This window comes from Pongo pygmaeus, chromosome 20 (genome assembly GCF_028885625.2).
Source record: "Pongo pygmaeus isolate AG05252 chromosome 20, NHGRI_mPonPyg2-v2.0_pri, whole genome shotgun sequence".
NCBI lineage: Eukaryota > Metazoa > Chordata > Mammalia > Primates > Hominidae > Pongo > Pongo pygmaeus.
Window position 1 is genome coordinate 55391131 of NC_072393.2, and position 9472 is coordinate 55400602.

At 41.6% G+C, this 9472-nt stretch overlaps 1 pseudogene; it reads left to right on the top strand.

Annotated features, from left to right (window-relative positions):
* Positions 1-3471: 3471 nt before the first annotated feature.
* LOC129021087 (small ubiquitin-related modifier 1-like) lies at positions 3472-9146 on the top strand (annotated as a pseudogene).
* Positions 9147-9472: the final 326 nt, after the last annotated feature.

Genomic DNA, 9472 nt, shown 5'->3' on the forward strand with positions numbered 1-9472 from the left:
CAAGGGAATTGTGACAAAATCACACACCAATGTCATTCAGAAACCTTGATGCAAAAGTCCCAAAAAATAACCAGCAAATGAAATCCATCAATACATGGAAACTATATATCACAAATGATTTTGCTGAAAAGAAAATCAATGATAACATAATAAGGATACAGATCATATGACCATCTCAATTTGTAGAATATTTGATGAAACCCAATAACCATTCATTTATTAACAAAAATAGCTGGGCATGGTGGCTCATGCCTGTGATCCCAGGACACGACTTTGGGAGGATGAGGCAGGAGGACTGCCTGAGGCCAAGAGTTTGAGATAAGCCCTTGCAACACAGCGAGATCCCTTCTCTACAAAATAAAAAATAAGATAAAAGCCAACCTCTTAGCAAATTGGAGTAGAAAAGAACATCTTTAATTTCATAGGAGGTATTTATAAAAAAGAAGCATACAGTAAACATTATGCTTGATAAAATGTTGAAAGGTTTTCCTTCAAAGTCAGGAATAAGACAAGGATGTCTGCCACCATCCCTTCTAGTCAAATTGAATTTAAAGTTTGTGTAGATTGATGCCTTCATGGTACCAAGTCTTCAATTTTTCCTATATCCACCCCCTCTGCAATGTGATTCTGCAGTTTGTCTATGATCATATCTACTCTCCTGCTCCTTGAACCTGGGCTTGTGTGCCGATTCAGTGCCTATGCTGCAAGAGACCTTACTTGTTACTGCTTATTCTCTAACTCTTCCGCCAACACTATGAGGACATGTCTGGGCTAATCTGCTGGAAACTGAAATATATATTAGAGCTGAATCACTCCAGTAGTCCTAGCTCAAGCTAGTCTAGATTAGCCAAGAGGCAGCCCATTCCATTTTATATTAGCTGAGCCCAATTAGACGTAATAATAAATTCTTGTTTTAAGTCACTGAAGTTTGAGGTGGTTTGTTATGCAGCATTATGGTGGCAATGAGTCGTTGACACAAGGTACAATAAAATGAAAAAAAAATGGTTTAGAAAAGAAGAAATACAACTATTATTTTTGGATATGATTCTGTACATAAAAAGGAAAAAAATCACCAGGCACAATGGCTCACGCCTGTAATCCCAGCATTTTGGGAGGCCAAGGTGGGCAGATCACCTGAGGTCAGGAGTTCGAGACCAGCCTGGCCAACATGGCGAAACCCCATCTCTAATAAAAATACAAAACCAGCCAGGCACGGTGGTGTATGCCTGTAGTCCCAGCTACTCGAGTGGCTGAGGCAGGAGAATCACTGAACCCAGAAGGTGGAGATTGCAGTCTGCGAGATCACGCCATTGCACTCCAGCCTGGGCAACAAGAGCAAAACTCTGTCTCAAAAAAAAAAAAAAAAAAAAAAAAAAACTATAAATACATTACTAGGATTAATGAGTGAGTTTAGCAAGGTTGCTGGATACAGGGTTAATAGAAAACAATGTTAACAGCATTTCTACATACCAGCAAGAAATAAATAGGTAATAAAAAATAAAGATAACATTTATAATAACAAGATATTTTATGTGCCTAGGAATAGATCTAACACAAAAGTACAAAACTTCTATACCAAAACCTATAAATTATTATTATTATATTGTGTCTTTTGATGAAAAGATGTTCTAAATTTTAATGAACTCAAATTTATCAGTTCCCTCCTGGTTAATATTTTCTAAAAGCTATTTAATACATCTTTTTTTTTTTTTTTTTTTGAGACGGAGTTTCACTCTTGTTGCCCAGACTGGAGTGCAATGGCACGATCTTGGCTCACCACAACCTCCGCTTCCCAGGTTCAAGTGATTCTCCTGCCTCAGCCTCCTGAGTAGCTGAGATTACAGGTATGCACCACCACACCTGGCTAATTTTGTATTTTTAGTAGAGATGGGGTTTCTTCATGTTGGTCAGGCTGCTATCAAACTCCCAACCTCAGGTGATCTGCCTGCCTCGGCCTCCCAAAGTGCTGGGATTACAGGCATGAGCCACCGCACCCGGCCCTAATACGTCTTTCTTAACCCCCAGATTATGAAGTTATTCTTCCGCATAACTTCTAAACACTCTATAAATTTGCCTTTCATGTTTAAATCTGTTAATCCTCATGGATTAACACTTTTGTTGATAATAATAATGATTATAGGCTGGGCGTGGTGGCTGACCCCTGTAATCCCAGCACTTTGAGAGGCCAAGGCGGGCGGATCACCTGAGGTCAGGAGTTCAAGAGCAGCTTGGGCACAATGGTGAAACCTCATCTCTGCCAAAAATACAAAAAATTAGCTGGGTGTGGTGGTGCCTGCCTTTAGTCCCAGCTATTCAGGAGGCTGAGGCACAAGAATCTCTTGAAGCTGGGAGGCGGAGGTTGCAGTGAGCCGAGATCATACCACTGTACCCCAGCCTGGGCAACAGAGAGACCATGTCTATAATAATAATAATAATGGATATAGTTTTGGCATAGAAGTTTTGTATCTTTTTATTAGATCTATTCCTAGGCACTTAAAATAGCTTCATATTATAAATGTTATCTTTATTTTTTTCATTACCTATTTATTTGTTCCTGGTATGTAGAAATGCTATTAATATTGTTCTATTAACCCTGTATCCAGCAACCTTGATAAACTCACTCATTAATCCTAGTAATGTATTTATAGATTTTTTTTTTTTTTTTTTTTGAGACACGGTCTTTCTCTGTCACCCAGGCTGGAGTGCAGAGGCCCCATCTCGGCTCACTGCAATCTCCACCTCCCAGGTTCAAGCGATTCTCCTGCCTCAGCCTCCCAAGTAGCTGGGATTTCAGGCATGCACCACCATGCCTAGCTAATTTTTGTATTTTTAGTAGAGACGGGGTTTCATCATGTTCGTCAGGCTGGTCTTGAACTCCTGATCTCGTGATCTGCCCACCTCGGCCTCCCAAAGTGCTGGGATTACAGGCGTGAGCCACTGCGCCCGGCCAGATTTCTTTTTTTGGGCGAGTTTTGCTTTCTTCTTGCATACTAACCTACCTCCTTTTTATTATAAAATACACATATTCCAAAAAGTGTACAAAACTGAAATGTTCACCTGAATGATTTATTATAAAGCAAATACCCCAACCATCCTAGCCAAGATTGAAATCTGAGTATCAGGAAATAGAGTATTTAAGATTAAAAGTACCGAGCACATTCCAGACATTGTATAGTACATGCTCAACACGCAAAGAAAAACATAACAGCCACAAACCTATATGTACCAAACAACTGGAGAGCTAAATATTTAAGGCAAAACACGTATAAAATCAAAAAGAAATTGATCAAAATATAACTACAATGGCAATTATTATACAACTTTTTCAGAACTCACAGATCTAGTAGAGAAAAAAAGGACATAGAGAAATTGAATAATGCAAACAAATATGATTTAATACTTAGTCATATTAGAAATGAACAATTTTAGGGAAGGGAGATGGATTTGTGAACCCTGGAGTGAGGTTCTGCCTACCCGAGGCCGCTGCTGTGTGGAGACCCCTGGGTGAAGTCACTGTCATCATGTCTGACCAGGAGGCAAAACCTTCAACTGAGGACTTGGGGGATAAGAAGGAAGGTGAATATATTAAAGTCACTGGACACAGGACAGCAGTGAGACTCACTTCAAAGTGAAAATGACAACACATCTCAAGAAACTCAATCATACTGTCAAAGACAGGGTGTTCCAATGAATTCACTCGGTTTCTCTTTGAGGCTCAGAGAATTGCTGATAATCATACTCCAAAAGAACTGGGAATGGAGGAGGATGTGATTGAAGTTTATCAGGAACAAACGGGGTGGGGGGGCGGCGGTGGTCATTCAACAGCTTATTCTTTTTTTATTTTCCCTCGATCCTTTAATCCTTTATTTTTAAAAATAGTTCCTTTGTAATGTGGTATTCAAAACGGAATTGAAAACTGGTACCCCATCTCTTTGAAACATCCGGTAATTTGAATTCTGGTGCTCATTATTCATTATTATTTGTTTTCATTGTGCTGATTTTTGGTGATCAAGCCTCAGTCCCCTTCATATTACCCTCTCTCTCTTTTTTTTCTTTTTTTTTTTTAGACGGAGTCTTGCTCTATCGCCCAGGCTGGAGTGCAGTGGCGCAATCTCGGCTCACTGCAACCTCCGCCTCCCGGGTTCACGCCATTCTTCTGCCTCAGCCTCCCGAGTAGCTGGGACTACAGGCCCACCACCATGCCTGGCTAATTTTTTGTATTTTCAGTAGAGACGGGCTTTCACTGTGTTAGCCAGGATGGTCTCGATCTCCTGACCTCGTGATCCGCCTGCCTTGGCCTCCCAAAGTGCTGGGATTACAGGCGTGAAGCACCACGCCTGGCCTACCCTCTCCTTTTTAAAAATTACCTGTGCACACTATTCACAATAGCAAAGACTTGGAACCAACCCAAATGTCCATCAATGATAGACTGGATTAAGAAAATGTGGCACATATACACCATGGAATACTATGCAGCCATAAAAAAGGATGAGTTCATGTCCTTTGTAGGGACATGGATGAAGCTGGAACCATCATTCTGAGCAAACTATCGCAAGGACAAAAAACTAAACACTGCATATTCTCACTCTTCGGTGGGAATTGAACAATAAGAACACTTGGACACAGGGTGGGGAACATCACACACCGGGGCCTGTCGCAGGGTTGGGGGAGGGAGGAGGGATAACATTAGGAGATATACCTAATGTAAATGACGAGTTAACGGGTGCAGCACACCAACATGGCACATGTATACATATGTAACAAATCTGCACATTGTGCCCATGTACCCTAGAACTTAAAGTATAAAAAAAAAAAAAGTAAAAAAAATTACGTGTGCAGAGAGAGGCCACTTTTTCCAGGACATTGCATTTTCAGGCTTGTGGTGATATGTTCTAGCATGTGATTGCTTCACTCCTGGACTGTGACTGTCAGTGGGAGATGGGAGATTTTTCAGAGAACTGAACTGTGGAAAAATGACCTTTCCTTAACCTGAAGGTACTTTTAAAATTTGAGGGTCTGGACCAAAAGAAGAGGATTATCAGGTTGAAGTCAAGATGACAGATAAGGTAAGAGTGATGCCTAACTCCAAAGATGGCTTCACTGAAGAAAAGGCATTTTAAGATTTTTTAAAAATCTTGTCAGAAGATCCCAGAAAAGTTCTGATTTTCATTAGCAACTAATAAAGCGATACATGCAGAAATGGATACGACAGAACTCTGCTCTTTTTTATTTGTACTTTTTGGCCTGGGATATGGGTTTTAAGTGGACATTGTACCAGCTTCATTAAAATAAAAAATATTTGTAAAAATCGTAAAAAAAAAAAAAAAAGAGAAATGAACAATTTTAAAAGAGAAAATAACTTTAATGACTTGGAAATTAAGAAATATGCTTCTGTGGTGAGAGGGTCATTTGAGCTCAGGCGTTCAAGACCAGGCTAGGCAACACAGCAAGACCCCCATCTCATATATATATATATATATATATATATATATATATATATATACACACACACACACACATACACACACACACTTCCAGATAATCCTTGGATTAAAAAGAAGCTAAGTAGAAAATTACAAAGTTTCTAGGTAGCATAAAAGCGTGTATATGTGTGTGTGTGTATGTGTGTGTATGTGTATGTGTGTGTATATATGTATATATGTGTATATATGTGTATATATGTATATATGTGTATATGTGTATATGTGTATATGTGTATATGTGTATATATGTGTATATATGTGTATATGTGTGTATATGTGTATATATGTGTATATGTGTATATGTGTATATGTGTATATGTGTATATATGTGTGTATATGTGTATATGTGTATATATGTGTATATGTGTATATGTGTATATGTGTATATGTGTATATATGTATATATGTGTATATATGTATATATGTGTATATATGTATATATGTGTGTATATATGTATATATGTATATATGTGTGTATATATGTATATAGATGTATGTATATATTTCCAGATAATTAAAAAGCAGCTAAGTAGAAAATCACAAAGTTTCTAGGTAGCATAAAAAGGAGACTATTTCATATCAAAACCTTTGACATACAACAAAAATTACACTTTACTGAAGACTAAAGATGATGAATAAAGGAACGTAGTACTCAAGAATAGGCTGGGCGCAGTGGCTCATGCCTGTAATCCTAGCACTTTGGGAGGCTAAGGCGGGTGGATCACTTTAGGTCAGGAGTTTGAGAAATCAGAAGAATAAAGACAAAACAAACTAGAGAGAAACTGTAATTAAAAAGTTGACATTAATGAGATAGAAAATAAAGTAAAAATGCTAAGTAAATCCAAATGCCACTTGTGAATCTGATTGAGAAAAAGATAAATAAAAATAACAAAACATAAAAAATGAGAAGAGACACAGCCATCAAATTTAGAGAGAATTTTAAGGACAAATGCTATATGAAATTCTAGGTCAACAAATCTGAAACCTTAGAAGAAACTGAAAGTGTCTAGCAAATGTAAATTACTAAAAATAATCGAAGAATTTTGGGGAAAATTAATGGAAAGGTTTGGAAAGATGAGTAGAGATCTACTGCACAAATGGGCTCTGGGACCAGATGGGCTCAGAGATGAGTTCGATTTAACCTTTAAAAAGCAGATGGTTCTAATGTCAATTACACCAGGTGCTCAAAGTGTGGCCCACAAATCATAAGCATCACCTGGGAGTGTGATAAATGCAAATTAATGAACCTGAATCCAGATTCATCACATAAAAATCACTAGTGGGCGGCCGGGTGCAGTGGCTCACGCCTGTTATCCCAGCACTTTGGGAGGCCAAGGAGGGCAGATCACGAGGTCAGGAGTTAGAGACCAGCCTGGCCAACATGGTGAAACCCCGTCTCTACTAAAAATACAAAAATTAGACGGGAATGGTGGTGCACACTGTAATCCCAGCTATTCGGGAGGCTGAGGCAGGAGAATCGCTTGAACCCGGGAGGCGGAAGTTGCAGTGAGCTGAGATCGCACCATTGCACTCCAGCCTGGGTGACAAGAGCAAGACTCTGTCTCAAGAAAAAAAAAAAATCACTAGGAGATGGGGCCCAAGGATCTGTTTAACAAGCTTTCCAGGTGACTTTCAGCATATGAAAGTTTGAGCAGCACTGGCTTAGGATCACAGAAAAAATAAAGAGCTCCTCAATTTCGTTTCTGAAGCTAGCATAACTTTAATGCCAAAATTTATAAAAAGTAGAAAAAAAACCCCTCATTTACAAAGATGAGATGAACAAGCTAAATATTAGCAAATAGAATCTAGACTATATCAAAAGGATAATACATTACACCTAAATAGAATTGATTCCACAAGAATAGTTCAGTATTTAAAACTCTATCAACAATTCCACTAAACGCTAAAAAGCCACTTGGCAAAATGCGGCGGTTCTATGAATGTACTAAATACCATTGAATTGTAAACTTTTTTTTTTGAGACAGAGTTTTGCTCTTGTCCCCCAGACTGGAGTGCAATAGCGTGATCTCAGCTCACTGCAACCTCTGACTCCCAGGTTCAAGAGATTCTCCTGCCTCAGCCCCCCAAGTAGCTAGGATCACAGGCACCCAACACCGTGCCCAGCTAATTTTTGTATTTTTAGTAGAGATGGGGTTTTGACATGTTGACCAGGGTGGACTAGAATTCCTGACCTCAAGTGATCCACCCACCTCGGCCTCCCGAAGTGCTGTGATTACAGGAAGGAGCCACCATGCCTGGCCAAATTGTAAATTTTAAATAGGTTGATTGTATGGTATATGAGTCACATTTCAATAAAGCTGTCACAAAAGAATATCTTAGGCCTCTGGACAAAAGGGAGCTTGGGAGTGTCTGGTAGACACATCTGATAGCAATAACTTTCCTTAACCCTACCCTTATGGCAAGTATACCTGACAGCAATAACTTTAGCTCCCTCTGAGAATGAGGGTTGCCACGTAGAGGTTGCTAGCGGGGACAGGATGCTAAGTGAAAGTGCCCTATGAACTGCATTTTTTTTTTCTTTTTTTTGAGACAGAGTCTCGCTCTGTCGCCCAGGCTGGAGTGCAGTGGCACCATCTGAGCTCACTGCAACCTCTGCCTCTCAAGTTCAAGCAATTCTCCTGCCTCAGCCTCCCGAGTAGCTGGGATTACAGGCACCCACCACCACACCTGGCTAATTTTTATATTATTAGTAGAGAAGGGGTTTCACCATGTTGGCCAGGCTGTTCTCGAACTCCTGACCTCAAGTGGTCCACCCATCTCGGCCTCCTAAAGTGCTGGGATTACAGGTGTGAGCCACCGCACCTGGCCCGAACTGCATGCTTTTTGCAAATGGTTGTGGTTCTCCTATCCAGCCCCCCACCACTGGCCCATGCTGCAAGTTCCCTCAAACAAGCCCTGTGTTTTGCGTGCTGGCTCCAGGTCTTTTCTTCAGCCTCTTGAACCTGGTGCCATGGCTACTGAAGTTAACAGATATTTGGCACGACAACCAGTAATCCCAGCAGGAGATCGGAGAAAATCCTGTGCATGCAGAGTCGATGGGATTGGAGAGGAGGATACCAATGGGGGGCATCTCGGGCTGGCTGTCCATGTCTGTGTGGGGCCCAACAGCCACTATCCTTGATGGATGAGGCCCAAGGCATGGGTACAGAGATGCCCCCAAAACACTGAAGGGTCTGGAAGAGCTATTGCAGGAGGCGGATCTAACTAAGCAAAAGTTAGATGCCTGAGCTGTGGCAGCTGCGGTTGGCTGGCCACTCCTGACTGTGCTCTGAGCAGCCTCGGGGGCCGGGCTCATGGCACAGGTGAAGGTGCATCCATTACAAGATGAGCTGCGATGACAAAGAGATGCCTAATTAGATCAGGCTGAAACATCAGAGACCAACTGTCCCACCTGCGGGCACGGGATGACAAAATGGAGAGACCCTGGCTTGTCAAGTAGTCCATTTGAAAAGCTGCTGGCTGCTATGTCAATGAGTCAGGGCCCTCATGACTAAATCATCCTGGGACCCTAAGTTCTGGGACCCCATGGAGAGCTCTAGTGGGGAAGAGAGTGAGGCCTGGGATGAGCTCATGAAGGTGCCCATCCTCTCTGCACGTTTGCTGGTCACCACCAAGATGAAAGCCGACCAACCACAGACGTAGGGGGTCGCCCTGCAAGACTTGACCCTGCCTGGAAGACACCGCAGTGCGGGATTCCACAGCTGTGGAGTTGGTGGAGCTGGGAACTAGGTTCAGGCAGAAGGGGAGAGAGTAGGTCACAGGGTGGCTTCTCTGTCTATGGGACATGGAACAGAGATGAGTGAAATGGCATCCATCACCAACCATCCGGCCCTGAGGCGGTGCCTCGATGGCACCAATAATGAGGATCGGGCCACCCCCCTCTCCTTAGCCGGGTGGTTGCGAGATGCAAGGCATCCTGGCCAAATGAAAGGAATGTCCCAGCCGGGTGCAGTGGCTCAGGCCTGTAA